Here is a 22078-nt window from a genome sequence, read left to right as displayed (position 1 = left end):
GACCAGTCATGTTAATATTCAGAGTGTGTTCTCTCTAAATCAAGAAAATAAACAGCTTGAAAAACAAAGAGAAGGGAAGCAGATTAGTGCATGATCATGGACATGCCATGTTCTGTGCTATGTTCACCCATTAGCCTTTGTAACTTTCAGACTCATTTAGATGTATGCACAGGCTAATAACATGGCAGATCTATGTGCTAGAGGCCAAGGACATCATGAGTTTTGACGTTTGAATTACAAAGAATGCTTCAACAATCCAGGTTGTATTTATTATTATTAAGCTTTAAAATAAATAAAAAAACGAGAGGTATTTTTCTTCAGAGTATTAGATTAATTGCATGATGACAATATTGCAGTACTTTTGAATTTTTTTTTTTTTAATTCGAATACAAAATCTTGGCTCATAAGAGAGTGAGGTGACAGAGGAGAGAAGACAATGCACTGGCAGTGGGCAGTGGGACAACATGTGGATGCAATAAGCAAGGAGATGAGCAAAGAGGAGGAGGAGGAGGAGGAGAGAGAGGAAAGTGAAGGAAACATTTTCTCAGACCACATAAGGAGAGGGTTAATGAATGTATAAATGATTACTTGAAGGGATGGAGGATCACCTGAATTGGTGGTGTAGTGCTACGTTTAAGACCTGGATGGAAGAGTGGGATTGAACAGACTGAGGAAGGTAGCTCCCCAAGTAGGAGAAGAAAGGAGCAAAGGAATGAAGGTTAGCAGTAAGCCTGGATATTAGGAGTTTCACAAGGAGATTGTTGGAAGTACACTTGCTATCTGAAAGGATGAGGGAGAGATGAAGAATGAAAGAGCAGAGGGAACAAGACCTAATGAGAGGTGATAAAAACATAACGGAGGCCATAAACCTGTCCGTAATAAGAGAGCACCAGACATTATGTTTCCGTTTCTTTTTGGGAGAGATGTGAATGATGTTGAGAACTTTGTTTATTACAAGAGAGAAAGGTGTGAAGTGGGGACATCACTTTAGAGGGTAGAGCAGTATTCACCGATCTCCCAACAAAGGCCTTTGAAGGTTGTGAGAAATTCATATTAACTAGAAAGGATCTGGCACGACAGAAGATGTCCATTCTGTGCATGGCTTTTGAAGCTTTGAGGCCAGCTTTTGAATATGGTCTACTTAACACAGATCGTGGCTGATGGTGTGAACCAGGAGGTTGAGAAACTGAACTTCTTCCAATTGTTGATTGTGTTAATTGATAGGTGGCTTCGTTTGACTATTTTTTGTGAGATTTGAGATTAGCTTATATCGAATGATAAATTCCAAGTGTTAGACGAGCATCTGATCTTTTCCTAGTCAATAGTGATGGAACGAAGAGTAAATTAAAAAACATAAGAACATATGATAAAGGTGATAAAAAGAAGCTTGTTGATGAAGCAATGGAATGACAGATTGAACTTGAACTTGACTATTAATATGAAGCAAAGAATAAAAATGGAAGATACGAATAAAATGCAGACGATTATAAAATTTTACAAGTCTGAAGACGATGATGGTTCACGAGTGGTATTTGACGACGTAGATTGTTTCAGAAGTCAAGGATGAGACAATGTGATAATGTTTGACCAAGTTATAAAAATGATCAACATGATGTGGTACGAGTGACAGGTTATTAGCTGCAAAATGTCGAAAACCCGGTTTTGTTCAACAACTTTCAAAATTTGACCTTTGCATAACCTTTAAAGGTCACAAAACAATGTTGTGGACATTAAAATAAGGAAACAGAATACGTGCGATAGCTTATTGGAGTTAGTTCGTCGAAGAAGGTCAAAAACCCGGTTGGATTCCAGCAACTCTGAAAATTTGACCTTTGTGAACTTTAAAAGTCAAAGGTCAATACAAGGATTATGACCTTTGGTGCAAAACTTCCTCTGGAGCATTCCAGGAACAATATAACGTCATATAGGCTATATGGCATTTCGCACTCCTCGGATTATCCATACTTTGATGAAATCAGCGTAAAAACAAACTTGAAGGAAGCGCCACGGGCAAGGTGTTCGAGATAGAGCAAAATGGTTTCAAGACTTTAGGTGGGGAATGACCTCAAGATTATGCATAAAAAGTATTGTCATCCTCGCTCTCAAAGTTTGGGCGGTCGTATGATTTTTATGTCAAAATTCGCAATTTTCTAAGTTCGTGACCTTGTGACTTTGACCTTGTGACGAAAATGAAAAATCGAGCTCCGTGGGGCTATGCAGGTGCCATTGGGCTAACTAAATACCGAAACCCGTGCCAGATTCTACAAACCCCTCGGAAAAAATGGATTTTTATGTCAAAATCGCAATTTTCTAAGTCCGTGACCTTGTGACCTTGACCTTGGGACGAAAATGAAAAATAGAGCTCTGTGGCGCTATGCAGGTGCCATTGGGCTTACCAAATACCGAAATCCCTGCCAGATTCGACAAACCCCCAAGGAGAAGATGCAAATTGAAATCGGCTACCCCCTAAAAACACAATTCGCAATTTTCTAAGTTCGTGACCTTGTGGCCTTGACCTTGGGACGAAAATGAAAAATCAAGCTCTGTGGGGCTATGCAGGTGCCATTGGGCTAACCAAACACCGAAACCCCTGCCAGATTCGACAAACCCCTCGGAGAAGAAATTTTTTAATGTCAAAATTCGCAATTTTCTAAGTTCGTGACCTTGTGACCTTGATCTTGGGATGAAAATGAAAAATCGAGCTCGTGGGGCTATGCAGGTGCCATTGGGCTAACCAAATACCGAAACCCCTGTCAGATTCGACAAACCCCCTAGGAGAAGATGCAAATTGAAATCGGCTACCCCCTAAAAACACGTTTTTTGGGCGTGGCTCCGCCCACAATGGGCGCACCACGCCCATTCTCAGTAAAACACAACTAGATCATGATATAAACCTCCCACCAAAATTTTATCAGGATCGGATCAAAACCCACGAAGCTATGCTCGGGACAGACAGACAGACAGGCAGACATACAACAATAACGAATATAGTGGTCACTTATTTTTTTCGTGAAAATATTTTTTCGTGAACCAATTAGATGTATTGATGATGTTTCAAATATGTTGTTTTCCTTTGCTGATATTGTAAAACCTGTTGGTAAACCATATCACTGTGATTAAATTGCATCTTTCATGGGGTGATTCTCGGGATGGTGGTGGTCGTATGGCAGCTTGGCTGCCGGGGTAGCTATCATTTCTTGAAGCGCGACTGTGTCGCTGATGCAGTGCCCCTCTACCAGTACACACACACTGGAACTGGTACTCATTTCACTGACCTCGGAAGGATGACAGGCTGAGTCAACCCCCTGGTGTATTAATTCAGCAGCCAACAGAGCTTGAACTCAGGACCCTAGGATCCCAAGCCACCAGCCGAGCCACTGAGCCAACACCAGGCTTATTCTCGGGATGATGGAATTCTTCACGAAACAAAAGCAATGGTACATAATAAAAACTCAAAGGGCACTCAGTAGAGTGCCAGACAATACCTGATCCAGAAGAACATATCAGGCCCAATACATTTTTGAAATATTGTTGTGGTTGACGAAATTCGCAAACCACCATTCAGGTCCCTTAGGTGAGATATCTCTGTAAGTATATGTGTAGTTAGGCCCAAACCCGTTGTTTAGAGGGAATAAATGTCATTCAGTCGGGCTGCGACTCTTCAGGATAGCCGTTTTTCTTTTACTATCTTTATTTTGGACCAGCCGCCATTATTACCACCACCAACCACGTCTCAACAGCCATCACACAACAACCACCAACCACAACGCCGCTTCACAACAACAACCACCAACCACAACGCCGCTTCACAACAACAACCACCAACCACAACGCCGCTTCACAACAACAACCACCAACCACAACGCCGCTTCACAACAACAACCACCAACCACAACGCCGCTTCACCACAACCGCCACGACCTTTACCGTCACAACTCGCCACCATCGCATCCACACCATCTCGCGCCACTCGTGGGAACCGATACTGGACTCGTGCAGGGCGCGCACCGAGCAGCGTATTCAAAAACATCACGGACTTTCCGCAGAAAACGGATCAAAAACGACTCACGCCCACTTTTGTTCCGTCCAATCGGTGAGCGAGGGGCGATTTGGCCCCGCCTCCAGGGCGTTGGAGGGTGGTCGCTATATGCAAATACATGGATCAAAAAGCATTCACGTCCACTTTTCCTCGGGCCAATGGGGAGCCAGTTAGAGAGGTGAAGGGTCGGAGGCAGAGGGTCAAGGGTGAAAGAGCGAAGCCACGGGGCTTATATAAACGGCTGCGTTCGTCAGTAAAGTAGTTGTGCGGAGTTCAAGAGAGTCGTCGGTGGAGCTGGAAAGAAGGGGAGAAGTCAAGAGTGAAGAGTTGGGACGAGCCAAGAGAGGAGACGGAGCTGTGGAGAGGTGGCGGCGGCGAAGGCGGACAAGGGGGTGCTCGCGTCGGTGCCGGGAGCTGCAGAGGGAGAGGCCAGCAACGCGACCGAGGTCGAGGAGGAGACGCTCGTCGCGGGACCCGAGACAGGGTGATATCCTCCCCCCCGAGCATCAACAACCCCCTCCTGTCCCCCCCCCCCGCGCTGAGATAGTGCGACAAGGGGGCCCCTTTCCCACCCCCTACCAGACACTGTCCGCGAGGCCCGCGGAGTTGAGGCGCCACCGCCGCCCTGCGTCTCATCATCAGACGGGTAGGCCCGACACGGTCTCGGCCCCAGGCCCGTCTACCCACCTCATCCTGGAGGGTGGTTCTCTTTTCTTTTGCTTTGGGAATATGTGTTGTCGGCGCCGTCTGTGAAGTAAAATTGTATAAGTGTTGCCGTGTGCCCGGTAGTCGGTTAGATCTGCATTGTTGCATTTGCTTTTTGTGTAATATTGCATTGTCTTCTTCTTTTACATGTGCTTTTGGTGGAATTGTATATGTGTGCTTTCCGTTCATCGCAAAATAAATGTGCTTCATGTTGAACTGTTTTCCCGCTTCGCTTCATCTGTTCTTTCATTGAATCTCCATCTTGCTTCACGTAAAGGGTTGGTCGTGGGCTAAAACGCCCGATAATAAATCGAACCGTCGAGGCCGACGAATAACACCGCTCGGTTATCCCGATAGTACGGAACGGGTTGCTTAAAGTGGCCCGTGTCCGAAGTCGACCTGCGGCGAGGTGCGATCGCCCGGTCTACCCCCCGTGTGGGTACTTAGGTAGGTCGAATTTGGCGAGCAACCCTATCCCACGCGGGGGGCGATTGTGGTGATCGTGGTGGTGAGACGTGGTGAGACCGAAAGGTCCACCCGTGACTAGTTCCCGGCGTTAGTCCGAGAGGGTCACGACTGGTTTGTCCGTCCGGTGGGCGACGTGCCGCGATTCGAGTTACGTGGCCGTCCGCACGCCGGCGGGCGCGAATCCGCAACAATATCATGCTCTCCATCGTTTTTGGCCCTTCCTCTCAATGGTGAAGAATCACTTTAAAAATCAAATAATTCTCGTGTCCGGATCCGGATGTGAATATTCACCAAAATCAAATCAATTCGGCCTTGTCACACACCCAACCTTTCCACCAAGTTTCGTCTGAATCCGTCCACAACTTTTTGAGATATCGTGCTATATATTAGGTTAGCCCAATCTCTCAATGGTGAAGAATCACTTTAAAAATGATCAGATCTAGATCAGCATTCGGATCTTCACCAAAATTGCACCAATTCTTCCTTGTTACACACCCAACATGTCCACCAAGTTTCGTTTGAATCCGTCCACAACTTTTTGAGATATCGTGCTATATATCGTTTTTGGCCAAATCTCTCAATGATGAAGAATCAATTTTAAAATTCGAGTATCCGGATGCGGATCATCACCAAAATCGAATCGGCTCATCCTTGTCACACACCCAACCTGCCCATCAAATGTCATCAGAATCCATCCACCACGTTTTAAGATATCTTGCACACAGACAAACAAACAAACGAACAGGCAGACAGGGGTGGAAACATAACCTCCTTCCACCTTCGGTGACTGATGTAATGAAGTTTACATGAGTTATTAATAAAATGTCAAAGAAGATGATTAAGAGATTACATTTTCAGGAAAAAGTAACATTTTACATAACTTATGAGCTGAGTGTGAAAAAAGTTGCAAAAGTGACAAAGAGGAAATGAAGAACATTAATAAGGCAGACATATTTGTTATCGACGATTGATAGTATAGGAAATAGTCTTCTCGGAGGAGTGCTGGGTATAGAAACCCTCAAAGTTGGAAACGTAATTTGAAGACTTTGAGAATTTACACATCTTACTTGTGCAGCACCTAGCAGCTGTTTTGCATCATTTCTGGGGGTGTGGTTACACTACTGATTCACTGCTCCCTGTAGACTCAGGCAAGACTTAAAAATTTGGCCAAGATGCCAGCACACGATGGCCTACTCCTTTTGAAAAGTACAATGAGATCTTTAATGTCCACAAATGCAAGCAGAAGAGAGAGCTGGCTAAACTCCCCTCTGAAGAATGGCATACTTGTGGCAATGCCCTACCTGTGAAGCACCAGGATGATGGTTAATCGTTGGGTGGGTAATTGAACCCAGTCTAGACAGCTCAAAGGACGAGTACATTAGGAAGGGGATTTGAAGAGTACAAATAATGCAGTGCTCCTTATGATTGTGCAGGCCTTGGATACTGGCCTGTGGAAATCATTTCCTGAATTGAATAGTAATTTTGGTTGGGTCTCATTCCATTTGATTCAACCTTCAGCATGAGTGATAAATCCACGCAGAGCCACTAGTAGTATTGAGTGGGGAATGAATTCATTGATGCTGGCTTTTGTTTTTCTCATCCTTCTTTCCTTCACTTGCATTATACATTCCTCTGTTAACCAGTGCTGTACAAAGACTGATGTTGATAAAAACTTTGGAATAAATGATGTGAACATAGTCCCTTTTCTGTAGAGGTCTTTGAATATTCCCTCTTAGTGACCATTCATGTATTACGTAACATATAATGGAAGTTGGACCAACATTATGGAGAGTTGCATGGGGTTAGGGGGTGTTTCATAGCCTGCATTACGTAACCCCTTCAAAATTTTCTGCATACTTGTTTTTTTCTTTTTTTTGCTGCACTATCATAAGCAACTAAAGCAAGGACGTTGGCTTCAAGATTTCCCTCTTTATTCCAGCTCTGAGCTGAGGCTCCCTTTGGGCTTTAATTCTTGCTTCGCTAACATAGTCTGTCTTTGATTATGTGAATAAAAAGCTTTTTCCTGTTCGTAATAACACCATTTATTATTCCTGGTGAATTTTCATAAACTTGAATTCTCTCATGTCCTCCTTTCTTGGGGGGTGGGGGGGGGGTGGGGAGAGGAAGAGTGGTAATCTCACACTGTATTACCTAATTTATATTTGTGGGAGGTGGGAGGGGGGATTCTTTTGCCCAGCATTACTGATCTTTACATGGTGGAGGGGGTTGGGTGTCTAATATTCCCAGAAAATGTATTCTGTAATATATGGATGCCCCCTTATAGTTCTTTATTGTCAAACCTATCAGTCAATCCTTTAAGATGTCAAAACCCCAAATATTGGATTGATATTGATTACTCTGTGTGATATTATTTTTTAAATGTTTCCTTCGTTTCTTTTGTCAATTTCTCTTGTTGCCAACATTCAAGCTCACTCTTCACATGCTTTCTTCATCGCAATTTCATCACCCACAACACAATCTCATTTCATAAGCAACTAGAACCACACTCGACGGAGCGCATACTGCTGCCAGGCTGAACAGTTTCTGTTTTGTATCGCACCGATAGGCCGGATCTGGATCTGGTCCTGAACCAAAATCGAATCGGCTTGTAATTGTCACCTCACCAACCCATCTACCAAGTTTTGTCATAACTCGTCCACAACTTTTTGAAGTATCATGCTATGTATCGTTTTTGGCCAAATTCTCGGATCTGGATTCAGATTCAGATCTTCACCAAAATCTTATCATTTCGTCCTCTCCACCAAATTTCATCTGGATCCGACCACAACTTTTTGAGATATCCTGTTCACAGAAAAACAAACAGACAAACAAACAAGCAGACAGACAGGGGTGAAAAGATAATCTCTGTCCAACTTCATTGGCAGAAGTTATGATGAACAAAGAAGCTTTGGGCATGGTGGCCTTTCATCAACATGTCCATCCCACCCCCTCAATCCCTGGAGGATATATTTAAACCTGATACACATTGTGGTAGATGGTGCATCTATACTGTATCTAATTACAGTAAACGGTATACATAAATACTTTGGCCAAAACATTGTACTTGATCAGTCAAGTTATCTGTATACTCTTGACATGTTGCAACTGCACTCGATACTTCTCTTTGTCAGAAATACAAAGCAGGGTTATTAATTTATTATCGATTGATTGGCGCTGGAGTGTTGGTACTTGTTTGGTAACAAGAATAGCTTGTATCTGATCACATACTTTTCACACAATCTACCGAGACATCAGGTGTAAAGTCGTGTCTTCCTGTCTTCTCCTCCGCCATTAGCACCAACCGAATCTGTATTAGCTCTGTTCTAGTTACGATGCATTTGCGGTTATCATATCGTTACCTGCACCACTGAAAGTGGGCGAAGGTTATGTTTTTACCCCCGTCTGTTTGTCTGTCTGTCTGTCAGTGAACAGGATATCTCAAAAAGTTTTGGACAGATTCGGACGAAACGTGGTGGACAGGTTGAGTGCGTGACAAGGAAGAATTGATTCAAATTTTGGTGAAGATCCGAATCCAGATTGGGATCTTAGAGTTTTTTTTTTTAATTACATAAGTGATTCTTCACCATTGTTAGAGATGGGGCCAAAATGATATCAATCATGATATTTCAAAAAGTTATGGACGGATTCGGACGAAACTAGGTGGATGAGTTGGTTCGGTGACAACAAGAAACTGATTCGATTTTAGTTCAGGTCCGAATCCAGATCCAGCCTATCAGTGGAATATAAAAAGAAAAGTGTTCAACCTGGTGGAGATATGCACTCTACCGAGTGCCGTTCTAGTTTTCGAACGAACTGTTCTTCTCCCTTTGTGCATGTCTGATTTCTTCATTCTTTACTTGTGTTGTTTGAAATTCTGGGGTGAGTCTATAACACAAGATTGATGAGTTGAGATGACACAGGATTCAGGAATGATGAGCATTATAGCTGTTTTTTTTTTTTCTATTTAATTGTCCATCATATTTTTTTTTTGTCACATCTCTCTTTCATTTGTTGTTTAATGTCGATGAATGATCAACATAATCTTTAGTGTACAATGTTGTGACACCAGCAATTGCATATATGCACAAATGTATGATTAAATCTTTATTGTTATTATTTCTCTCATTTTTATGATTCTCTGCTGTCCTGAAATTTACGATTCTTCCTTCTCTTTTATTTCATTATTTATTGCATCAAATTTGCTTGCATATGGTTTGACTGCGAACGACAATCCGCAACCTTTCCAGTTTTGAACCCTTGGCCCAAATTGATAAAACATTCCAAACCAATTGCTTGACCTTTAATGTGGTTTCACAACTAATGAAGCCATCGGATGTGAGTGGTGTTTGAAATTTTTTTTTTTTGAATCTCACAATGAGATTGAGATTCTTTCCCAATATACATGTTTTGTTTTTTTTCTGTATCTTGCACATTTATGCCACAGCACTCAGTGTTGCAACGTTAATATTTGGCCATTGCTTGGCCTACATAAGTGTGTTTTCAACCATCCTTTTTATTGCTGAAGAGAGGTTATCAGAAACAGCTATACAACAACAGTTGAGATAAGCATTTGGTAACCAACATGACCAATTGCATGCTGCCACTTTTGTGTGGTGGTTCTTGGTACTGGCCTGTACAGATCTCTCTCACCCTGTCTTCTTTCTCTCTCTCCTCCCTTTTCCAAACCTCTCCCTCCCCCGCTCCAGCTCCACAAGACCAGAGGCTCAAGTGGGGGATGGGAAGGCTTTTGGTTGGGTGGAAAATCTGGCCTGGCTTACTGTTGTACCCTGGAATAGGTGCACACACCATAATGGAGATACAATTAGAGCAGATGCTTGGGTTAGGTTTAAGGTCATGTTTTAGAATCAGAAACAATTCTGCCAAATCTCAATCATCATTCCATCGATCCTGACCATGCAGACAAGCAAATTTTTCAATACCGGTTTTGAAGGTGGCTTATTTAATGGTGAAACAATTAAGTGTGTTCATGGATTTTAATTGAGAAACAGTTATTTAACTTGTATTGAATTAGGGTTGGGGTCCTCGACCGTGAAACATGAACTTGGTGCACGACTCGACTCTGGGATGAGTGTCATCATGCTCCGCAATTTGAGATTAGCATACACTGTGGGTGTAGAGTCCGAGCCATTTTTGCCCACTTTTAAGCTGAAAACAGACAATCTCTCAATGTCTTTTCTGAGTCATAACTAACTATATTGCACCTGCCTTTCCCCCCCCAACATATGCCCCCCTCCTCCTCCCTTTCATATTAATGTGCAGTACCCAGAGTTGTTTTCTGCGTATTTAACATCATTGTCTATTCTCCATATCACCCTCCTCTTTGCCACAAACTCCCCAAGCTCATCATCTTCTTTCCCAAACCCACCAACCTTTTACATATAATCATCGTTAGCGAAATGATTTAGCTGCCCTGCAATAGGGTAAAACCTCCACCATGTCTTCCCACCCCCCTCCCCATCTTCCATCACAGCTCTAAACCTCCAAACCCTCCCCTTAGACCCCCAAGTCGAAGCAAAGACCCGACAAGGAGCTTATACAAACACAGATTGGATTGGAATGCATAAGCTTGCGAATACCTGCCTTGGCAAGGAAATGATTTCATTGTGTGAAACGAATGTGAAAGTATTGAGTTAACCGCTCGCCCAGCTAATCTAGCACGTCTGATTAGTAGGCAGCAAACAACTTGCCAAGCTAACTCACAAATCTGAGACATGCATTACACAACAAATCATGATGACCATGTGATGATTGTGATATTTCTTCACATGTAAGGGCCATTTGTAATGATGAAAGCAAGACCAAAGTAAGAGTCCAATGGGTTTTCTCATTGGTTGGTTGGTGAAGGGCAAAAGGTGATTAAACTCGAACTACAGAGCCAACGAACGGTGAGAAGAGATGCAGGAGGTGAGTAAAGTCGGCAGTTGGATAGCTGGGGTGGGGGGGGGCAGTAATATGTGTAAGGATTGGGGAGAGTGGGTATGTTTGGAAGGAGGAAAGCAGGTAGAGAGTGTTTGGTAGAAAGTGGGCAGGGAGAGAGATGGAGAGTTTATTGCTCCAGTTGTGTCTGTCTCAGCATTATGCCAGCCAGCATATAATACCATAAAGTAGAAATGCATACACAGATGGAGACATCAGTTAGACATCGAGACATCAGCTTGACATCAACAAAGCATGCTCCATATCTCCCCCACACCCTTCAAAAGTGAAGGTGTAGTGGATAAGTATGAAATGCTGGATAACTACATTTTTATTATTCAAATGGAGATTTCAGTAAACCATGGAAATCAGGAGGTGCTGTATATTTAAGTATTCATAGTCTATAACTCTGAATCATCAACATTTTTTCACAATATCCCGTTAATCAGTGCCTGGTGGCTCCTGGTCCTTTACGACAAGCGTTCAACACTTCGTGAAGACCGAAGTGCACGATGAATCGGTATAACTTCCCACACACCAGTTTGCTAGGCCTGACGTTCGTGGAAAGATCAGGTTCAGGAATTTTGAATTTGGTTGGGGAACTGTCACACAATGGCCTCCTCTTTTCAAAAGGCACCCGGGGCTCTCAAACCCCACTAGCAAATGCTCTATTAATCCCTGAGTACAATGAGTGTAATTGTTCCCGAGAAGAAAGGTTAGAAATGAATGCCATGATTGTGTCATTTCAAAGTATCTCAGATGAAGTGTGAGATCTTTCTTTCTTTTTCATGGTGGACGATTGTGCTTTAACACTAGAGTTTGGGAGTTTGGTAGTTGAGGAAAATGCATCAGATTGAGACACCAGCTAAACATCACAAACCATGCTCTATACCATGATGCTACCACAATGATGTTTGATCATAGGGATGCTCTACAAGGTGCTGCACTTTCTGGCATATCTGTGACACCGAAAACTTTCTATCAATTACAAATACAAAATGAAATTCAATACCTCAGGCCAAATATGGCCTTCTTACATTGATCCATTCTTGTAGATCAATGACCTCAACATCACAGTAGGCCGAATGATGTAACGTGTACTGCAAGATACCAGGTGGCCCAGAAGTAATGGGGCAGTTGCCGGAACAATAGTCATTACAATTTCATTTTCAGCAGAGTTGTGCAAATAATTTTATAATTTATCATTATTTTGATGATTAGTTGATTTTTGTTTGACGTTATTAATTGATAATTATTTTGATTGCAGAATCCCCAAAAAGTGGAAGATTTGAACCATGGAGGATCTTTTCTGCTTAAATGTGGATTCTCTGACTGCCCGATTACTTCTGAGCCACCCAGGTATATATTCTGTAATTTTTTTTTTATAATACAAAGTCGAGGCTTGGGGAAGAGCTATATCAGGACAGATAGAACAGATCAGGATGGAACAGAACAAAAGGAACAGTAGAAAGAAGGGCAAAACACCAAGAGCAAGGTTGAAAGAAAAAAAAAATACAGGGAGATTTTGACAAATGAGGTATGTGAGGGGGAGTGAGGGGTAGCGGAAGATAGATAAGATGGATACAAAAGCAAACTCTCAGGAAGAAAAAAAGCCAGAAATGTGGAAGGAGGTGGATTTATAGGATGAGCAAGATGTGAGGCAGGGGAGCCAGCCCAGAAGGGAGAGCCGTCCTCCATCAAGCTGTGGATGAAGGGCTTGTAGGTGGATAGGAGTTCAGGTGTGCCATGGAGGGACTTTGTATGACAGAGGATGCCCAGTCAGTGGCTGGCTTTGGAGGCCAACGTTGAAATGTGGTTTGCCCAAGAAAGATCATGGCTGGTAGTATTGACTGAAGTTATGGTTTTCTGTCATGATTCGTGACAAATGTAGCAACTTAAAGATGCTTGTTTAGATTATCTTTTTCATTTTTATTTATTTATAGGAGCGAGGTTCATGGCAGGGCAAGGCAGAATTGACAGTGGAACAAACGTCAAGGGAATGAATTAACAGGAGAGAAGGAGCGGAGGGTGGGAGAAAACACTGGAACTTGCAAGTACAACGCTTGGGTTAGGAAAGGTTCATGGGGTTAATAAAGATCATGGCTCAGAATTGTGAATGAGAAGAGGTGCCAGTGCACTGCTTGCTTGGCTTTAAGCCCTGGAGGGGAGAGTGAGACAGAACAGCCTTTGAAAGGTGGTCGTGCAGACAATAGAAGCGAGAAATAAAAGAGTTGAGGTATACAGTCAGTCTGGATTTTGGAAGTTTTACAAGGAGGCAGTTACTCGAAGAACGTGTGCATCCTGAAGTAGATAGAGAGGGATGGAGGACTGAGAGAGCAGAGGAAGCAATATCGGTTAATATATGGTAGAAAACGGACACCAATTACCTGCCTGCGATGTGAGAACAACAGACTTTTTCAATACCGGTTTTGAGTTCGGGAAAGAATGGCTTCAGCCATTGTGAGAGCTTTATATTGTACAGAATCCAAGAAAGACAGATGTGATGCTGGGGCGCCAGCCTATAGTGGAGAACAATACTCAATTGGGTGACAGACAAAGGCCTCATAGACAGTGAGTAGCTCAAATTTTACAAAGAAAGACTTTGATTGAGGATGCCCAGTCTGTGACTAGCTTTGGAGGCCTGCTTTGCGATATTGTTGGTGCAGAATATGTCATGGCTGATAGTGATATCTAGAAGCTGGGACAGGTTTACAATGAATTGTGCCAGGCCCAAACTCAGAAGGGGCCCATAATGAACAAAATTGTTAATTTTTTTTCTAAAACAAACTATTTGAAATGTGTTTGTGTGTGTGTATGTATGTATGTATGTATGTATGTATGTATGTATGTATGTATGTATGTATGTATGTATATATATATATATATATTTATTTAACCTCACATAAACATGTTGTTGTATTGTTGTAGTTTACATTTTATTTCTGCACTACAGTCATTTATTGGCATGGAACGTCACTGCACTGAAAATGGCATATGTGCCGTGCGCACAGTTTCAGGCACGGGTGATCATGAGGCAGAGCTGGAGAGTTGGTTTAGAGGAGAACTGGAGACAAAAATGATAAAACCATTTAAGCGGCACTCAGAAACGCAAGTGTAAAGCAGAATTGGAAGAAAATAAAGCAAAACTGCCTCATACAAGCAGTTACTTCAGTAACAATGCTTAGACTTTTAATGAAATAACTGGGCCTTCAACCTTGAGTGTATAATTGAGACTCCAGTGGATCCAGCCTACACTGATTGCTCTGTTGATGAACATGCTGTTTCTGATGAGCGCCTTTCACCAAACACAGAAGAACATACCTGTGCAGCTGTGTGCTGTGTTAAAGACAACTTCTATGTCGATTTCCTGTCTTTTACAATGTTTCCACAAATGGAGGCCCACAAAGTGATTTGGCACTAGGCCCACAAAATGTTAATCTGGCACTGCCAAGAAGTTTAAAAAACCAAAAAAACCTGAACCTCTTCCAGTGCCATGACCAAGGAAATAAATATGTGGGATTGTTTGACGATCCTTCTGGACTGAGATTTTCCAGGATTGAGGGACATGTTCTATTTATCAGTCCAGTGTCTAATAACTTCCAAATCAGCATGTATAGCTATCTGCATAGCAGAGGGATAGGGGTACTGCACAACACAATGTGGAGTTGTCTGTAAAAAGGAAGAGGGGGGGTTACCAGAGTATCGGTCCGGTCATTTATGTAGATCAGGAACAATACTGGGCCCAGAACAGCCTTGGGAAGTCCGTCCTCGACTAGGAGAAGAAAGGAGAGTGTTCGGAATGTGTGGTGGGGAGGGGGGGGAGGAGGGAGTAGGACGTGCAGTGGGAGCAGGACATGTGGCAGAGGAGGGAGGGACCAGGATGTGTGGCAAATATGTTGAACGGAAGGCAGGGGTAGGGGGAGCGGTAGTAGGATGAATGGGAAGTGCAGTGGGTGTAGGGTGAGTGGGAAATGCGGCAGCTAAAGGGGGAGTGAGAAATACGGTGGGGGTAGGGGTGCAGGGAACATAGGTAGAGTGGGATGCGTGGTGGGGAGAGGGTGAGCAAGTTGTGTGGTGGAGGGATGGGGATACATGGCTAGGAGAGGGGGACATGCAGCTCTGGGATAGGGGGACATCTGGGATGGGATACGCGACACGTAGCTGTGGGGTAGGGGAGGGGTGCATGGCTGTGGTGGAGGGGGATGCATTCAGAATTTCGACTGGGAAGCATTAATGGTTGTGCACAGGCATTAATGGTTGAGCAGTCAGGCTTTACACCAAAGAGGTCAACGATTGACCGTATCCTTGCTCTTCAGGTCCTCACTGAACGCAGACGAGAGTTTGGGCAGGGGCTGCTTGCAGCTTATGTTGATCTCTTTAAAGCGTTCGATTCAGTGAATCGGGATGCCCTCTGGAGGATTCTTGGTCTTCGTGGGGTGCCACCAAAACGGATCGATCTGATGTCTGAACTCTACTCTGGTACTGAGAGTGCTGTGAGATGTGGTGGTACCATCTCAGACTTATTTCCAGTTGTTACTGGAGTTTGTCAGGGGTGTGTACTTGCCCCCACACTTTTCAGCACTTGTATGGACTGGATTCTAGGGAGGATGTCGGAGAGATCAAGCTGCGGTGCATCGTTTGGAAATGTCAAGATCCCTGACCTTGATTTCACAGATGATGCAGTCATCTTTGCAGAGACTTTAGACATCCTTTTGGGGGCCCTCAATGTGCTGAATGAGGAGTCAGAGCCACTGGGATTACGGGTTTCCTGGGTCAAAACTATGATCCAGGCTTTCAATGACATCTTGGATGCTGCTGTCCTGTCTGTGCCTGTTTGTGGTGAGGATGTTGAGGTCATGAAGAGATTCACTTACCTTGTCAGTGATATTCATGTCTCTGCTGGCTGTGAGTCAGAGGTCAATAGACGTCTGGGTCGGGCCTGGGGAGTCATGGATTCACTGCATCATGGGGTGTGGCGCTGCCAGTACCTGTGCGGGAGGACGAAAGTCAGAGTCTTCAGGACCTTGGTGCTTCCAGTCTTGCTCTATGGATGCGAGACTTGGACTCTGACCAAGGATCTGAGACGGAGACTTAATTCCTTTGGTACCAGGTCTCTTCGGAGAATCCCTGGCGAGTGCTGGTCTGACTGTGTCCAACGAGCGGTTGCTGAGAGAGACTCAAATGAGGTTTGTTACCTGCATTGTCCGTGTGCGTCAGCTGCAGCTGTATGGACATGTGGCTCGTTTTCCTGACACTGATCCTGCTCACCAGATTCTCTCAGCGAGGGGGTCTCGTGAGTGGAGGAGGCCAGTGGGTCGACCACGTGCCTCGTGGTTGCAGCAGGTTGACCATCATCTCAAGGAGATGGGGATGGGCCAGGCATCTGCCTGGGGGATGGCCAGACGGAGACCCCTGGAGTACCGGCGGAAAGTGGACGCAGCGACACACTGCTCTGGTGCATGCTCTCATACCTGACCTGATCTGACAGGCATTCTCTGCAAACTGCTCTTCTCATGATCGCTAATTCTGATAAATGAAGACAGACATTATGACAGGGATGAAATGAAAGGTTATTGAAAGCACGTAAAAAAGTCACGCTATAAGTTTGGAGCAATGGGCCATGGACGAGTTTTTGCATGATCGACATATTTGGAAAATAAATTGTGTGAAGAATAAGAGGAAGAAATCAAGATGATGAAGAAGAAAAAAAAAACGTGTGGTGTTGTCAGAGATTCGGAAAATGAAACATTTTAAAATGTCATTCAAAGCTTTTAACGTAAAAAGCAAATTAGTTCTTTTCGGTGGTATTGAGAATGAATGACATAAATAATGAGTGAGGGAAGGAAATAACAGGCAGAATGAGTATTCTTCTCTTTTTTCGTGTGAAAAGTTTTTTTTTTCATTTATTTTTTGGAAAAGAAGAGATGGAAGTAAAATAGAGAGTTGTTGTTGTGTTGCCCCGTTCAGTTCTGCTTGAACAAGCCCACGGCATGGAGATAGCCGATCGATGTCCCAGGAGCGACCTAGAGATCCCTCACATTTAGGATGCTGTGCTCTTGTCTAAGTGGAGCCAGAACCACGTCTTCCACAATGTTTTTTGTTGTGTGTGGGGTGGCCAGGCAGAGGTTGAAAGTGTCGTCAGTGGTGTCGTCGAGTCTGTTTGTCGTGCAAGAGCTGTGGGTGGTGTCCACAGCGGAACGTGCAAGGTGAACTTGATCAGACCTGGAGAGTACTTGGTCTGTGCCATGGGTGGGGAGAGAGTTGAGAAGCATGGATGAGGTACACCCAGGATCAAAGAAAGCACAGGTGTCACACCTAAGTCCAATGAGGCACACTAAGTGCAATCTACAGCTCATGGGTAGACACTTTCAAGTGAATAATTCTCACCATCGGCCTCTCGAAGACCAAATACCTCTGCAATTGGAATGAGTATTTCTTTAGTCAAAGGAAATTATATGATGGAAAAGGTGTACTTATTGTGTAGGATTTTCTTTACTTTAACAGCAAACTATCATCTCATGGATAATGCAAGCCATCATGATTACATCTCATCATTTTTCGATCTTCCAGGAGACCAAATGGTTTCAACCTGCATTTGAATATAATATGTGCTGTGTAGTGCATTGCAAACTTTCTACCTTCCATATGTGATACTTCAAAAGGTTCAAATTACAACTACCTAATGGCATTGCTGCCTCAATTTGGTTATCTGCTTTCAAAAGGACCAGGCACCACCCTAAATGACCACACACTACCCGAAACCAATTTTACATGTTTCATCAGTGAAGAAAATTTTGTTTGTCCAAGAACCAAATACATCTGTGCAAGTTTTATTGTGTACAAAATCTAGGCGTATGGAAGAGAAAGATAACAGTGGGTAGAAGGTAACACACTGACAGTCGGGCAGTGGACCAACATGTGAAATCAACCAAGGTGCGAATGGTCGAGAGACAATACAAGAGAAAAGGAAACTTCGTAACCTGGAAATAGAGGGGATAGAATGAGCTTAGACAAGAAGAGAATGAAAATATGTGTTCGAATAGAGAATGAAACAAGGCAGTGGCCTATGGACAATTTGAAGTTCCGGAGTGAGGAGTAGGATTGAAAAGACTGAGGAAGGAGATTTTCATAAGCAGAAGAATAAGGGAACGGAAGTGATCAGTGAGCGTGGATATTGGAAGGTACATGAGTGGGGGGGTAGGCTGGAGGAGGGTTGGAAGACCATGTGTAACTTAAAGAGACAGGGAGGGACAAAGTGGTGATAAATGAGCTGATGAAGCAAAACTTGAAGAAAGGCGGTAATAAACAGTCGAGCAACCTGTGTGATGAAGGAGCAGCAGACCTTGTGCTTCTGCTTCTTTGGGGGGATGCCAATGATGTTTAGAGATTTGGATTCCAAAGCATCCTGGAGAGACAGGTGTCTCAAATCATCGGCCTCTTGAAGACCAAATACATCAGCATCTTGAAGGTGGGTTCACAAGCATGTACTCTTCCTTTAAGCACATGGAGCAGTATTTCATTGAGCTTTGGACAAAGATCTTTATATATTGTGGAGAAGTTCTGATTTATGTGGGACTTGTCAAAATGGAGGATGCCGAGTCTGCAGCTGCCTTTGTATGCCAGCTTTAATATATGGTCTGACCAGAAAATGTCATAGCTGATGGTGAGACACAATAGATCAAGACTGAACTTTTTCAATTTTCTATAGCAGGCCACCTTCATTCCTGTTTTTTACTTCCTCCACTCACACAGTCAACCTGTTGCCATCGATGGAACTCCCTCCTCCCTTCTCGCAGTGGTGGCTGGAGATCCCCAAGGCTGTGTTTTGGGCCCATTCTTGATCCTCATCTATATTCCTCATCTATAAACCCTCTCTTCCTTTTTTCAGATGACTCCAAATTGTGTCACACAGTACCCGATCCCTCTGCCAGGAAGGCAGTAGCTCCGTCTGTCTCTCTGAGCTGACCTGGAAGTCTGATAAATGGAATGTGTGCTTCAATCCTGAAAAATCACAGTCTCACCCTTTCGCTTCAAAATGATCCTCAAACAAATCCACCTATTTCCTTGGTCATCCTCAGGAAGAGGTTGGGTCTCTTCAACCTTCTATACCTCATCATCGGCTATGAACTTTCTTGAGCCGACCATATAGCAAAGCTGGCCTCCAAAAGGTAGCCAAAGAATGGCATCCTCAATCAATCCAAGTCTTTCCTGGGAAAACCAGAGCTACTCAGTCTCCAAGGCCTTTGTCAGTAGCTCAATGGAGTACTGCTCTCCACTATGGGCTGGTATTCTTGCAACTCGTTTGTCTCTCCTGGATTTTGTGGAATCTAAAGCTCTCAAAATTATTGGAACCTCTTGTGATGAAGCCAAAGCACGAGATCTGTTGCTTTCACATTGTAGGGGTGGTCGCTGTGTCTATTCTCCAGCATTGATACCTCCACTCTCTCAGTCCTCTGACCCTCCCCAGCAACTCCAGAATGGACTTGTTCTTCCAGCTACCCCTCTCGGTTAAACTTCCAATATCCACGCTGACTGCATAACTCAACTTTTATTTATTGCTTCTCCCTTCTACGGAACCACTTTCCAGAGGCTGTTTTGTCTTCCTCTTCCTTCCAGGACTTCAAGCAGGCAGTGCACTGCTATCTCTTGTCACCCCCCTTCCTGACCCATGATCTTTATTAACCTGATTAACCCTTCATAATGCAACCCTTTTACTTGATTTCAACATTTATTTCTCTCTTTCTCTTCCTTTCCTGTTAGTTTATCCTCCTCCCAGTTGCCAGGTGTTTCCAACTGTTGTTCTGCTCCCCCACTGTCAATTTAACTTTAGTCCTCCATGAGCCCCACTCTTGTAGGGAAAAATTGTGAAAATAGGTGGGTTTGGTTGATGATCCTTTTGGAGAGAAAGGGTGAGAATAGGAGGTTTAACTGGATTAAAAACCATGTTATAAGCGTTACACCATAATTATAGTTCAGCACAAAATTTTCCAGGTTAAGCAGAGAGAAAAGCAATAACTGCTGTGACCTTCTGCAAAATTGTATCGCATAATCTTGTGGACTCAAAAGTGCTTATTACATTTTAGGCATTTTAGGCATGAACTGACTTCACTGAAGCAAATGCTTCACGGATGACTGGCATGAGGCCAATTTCTCCAACACAGCACTTGACACAACAATCGAGATTACTATTAATTTAAGCCTCCAGGGATCCCAATGAAACCCAATTATTGGAGAAAGAAAATTGTGGGAATCAAGTCACATGCAGCCTTAAGGAAATAAATAATGTAAATGTACGAGACAATTTCCCGGCACGAATTCCCAGACACAAGGACAGACAGAAAAACTAACTTACCACACAAGAAAACTAAACTTGCACGATGGTGCCACACATACAACTGCTATTCACACTGAACCAGATGAGTAAGAGAGAAATAGAATGAGGTGAAGGGCCTCAGGCTATCTTTTAAAGGGCTGAATCCAGGCAGAATGACAGGAGAGTTAAGGCAAGCATATTCACGATGGCAGGTGTCCAGCAGTTGGTGAGCAGAACAGCAAGAGAACATCTAAGCATGCAGAGTACCACAAAAGAGAGGGAGAGACAGCAGACAAGGGATTAGCAAATGCTTTTAACTTCAGTTCGCCCCTCCCTGCCGACTGATTGCCCTTGACCAATCCCAGCATCCCCCAAGACCAGTTGTGTCTCTGCCCTCCCTTCAGACCACCCTCTCCCCTCCTCACCCTCCCTCAGGCTAATCCATCACTGGCCACAGGGGACATCTCCCCACCCCGGATACAGAGGAACAATCACCACCTGAGATGTCCCACCAATGGTGGAATGGAAATGCTCTAAGACATGCCTTCCCTATGTTGTTTGACAGCTGGGGGAGGAGCCTTTTCCTTTTGATGATGGGAGGGAAAAGCACCATATCATCATGCTCACACTTACCGAGCTTCACCCAGTTAGATATGAGGAAACACTTTAAAAGAAGTCCTTAACCTCTCCACATCTAATTAGACCAGGCCCATCTCACTCGCAGACAGTATACCAGTCGGCCATCTTTGATCATATTGCAAAATAAACTGAGCTGCAAGTGTGTGACATTGCGTACTGTGATTGTGCCATGCTTGAACAAAATCGGACGATGCACGTCCGATAAATGGTTTGGGACACATTTAAGTAACAAAATGGCTGCCGGTTGGCCAATTTGGATCTGATCTCGAAAAAAAAACTGACGGGCTATGTAAGCCATGATTCGTTATCTGTCTGCCAAGTTTGAATAACATTTATAAATGCATGTCCGAGAAATGGTTGAGGAAGTGTTCAACATCAGGTTTTTTTTACAACTAAAATGGCCGCAATGTAGCAGTCGGCCATCTTTCATCAGATTGCAAAATAAAGTGAGTTGCATGTGTATGCCGTCACGGACTATGATTGTGCCAAGTTTGAACAAATTGAGACCATGCATGTCTGAGAAATGGTTGGGGACACATTTAAATAACAAAATGGCCACCAGTCGGCCATCTTGGATCTGATCTCGAAAAAACAAAAATGACGTGCATATGTAAGCCATCATTCACTATCTGTGCACCAAGTTTGAAAAAGATTGGTAAATGCATGTCCGAGCAATGCTTGAGGATGTGTTCAACATTGAGTTTTTTTTACAAGTAACATGGCCACCGGTCGGCCATCTTGGATTTAATAAAGAAAAAAAATGATGTGTAAATGTATACCATCATGTGTTGTCTTTATATCAAGTATGCATAAAATCGGTCCATACATGTCCGAGATATGGTTGCGGACGCGCACGCGCACACACACACACACACACACACACACACACACACACACACACACACACACACACACACACACACACACACACACACACACACACACACACACGAAAATTGAGACCAAATCCATAAGCC

The 22078-nt window shown here is 43.7% G+C and overlaps 1 long non-coding RNA gene across 2 annotated transcripts; it reads left to right on the top strand.

Moving 5' to 3' along the window:
- The first annotated feature begins 587 nt into the window (after positions 1-587).
- On the top strand, positions 588-21861 carry LOC147031697 (uncharacterized). 2 transcript variants are annotated; one of them, XR_015050906.1, is made up of 3 exons: positions 588-718; positions 12417-12508; positions 20898-21861. It is a non-coding gene; the product is annotated as an uncharacterized LOC147031697 (long non-coding RNA). The 2 variants fall into 2 exon arrangements; XR_015050905.1 differs by lacking the exon at positions 588-718 and adding an exon at positions 10953-11137.
- The last annotated feature ends 217 nt before the right edge of the window (positions 21862-22078 follow it).

The sequence above is a fragment of the Eptatretus burgeri genome, chromosome 2 (genome assembly GCF_056783735.1).
Source record: "Eptatretus burgeri isolate ZD-2024b chromosome 2, Ebu_testis_v1, whole genome shotgun sequence".
Taxonomy (NCBI): Eukaryota; Metazoa; Chordata; class Myxini; order Myxiniformes; family Myxinidae; genus Eptatretus; species Eptatretus burgeri.
Note: the sequence above shows the minus strand (reverse complement) of the source record. Positions and strands in the feature narration are given on the sequence as shown.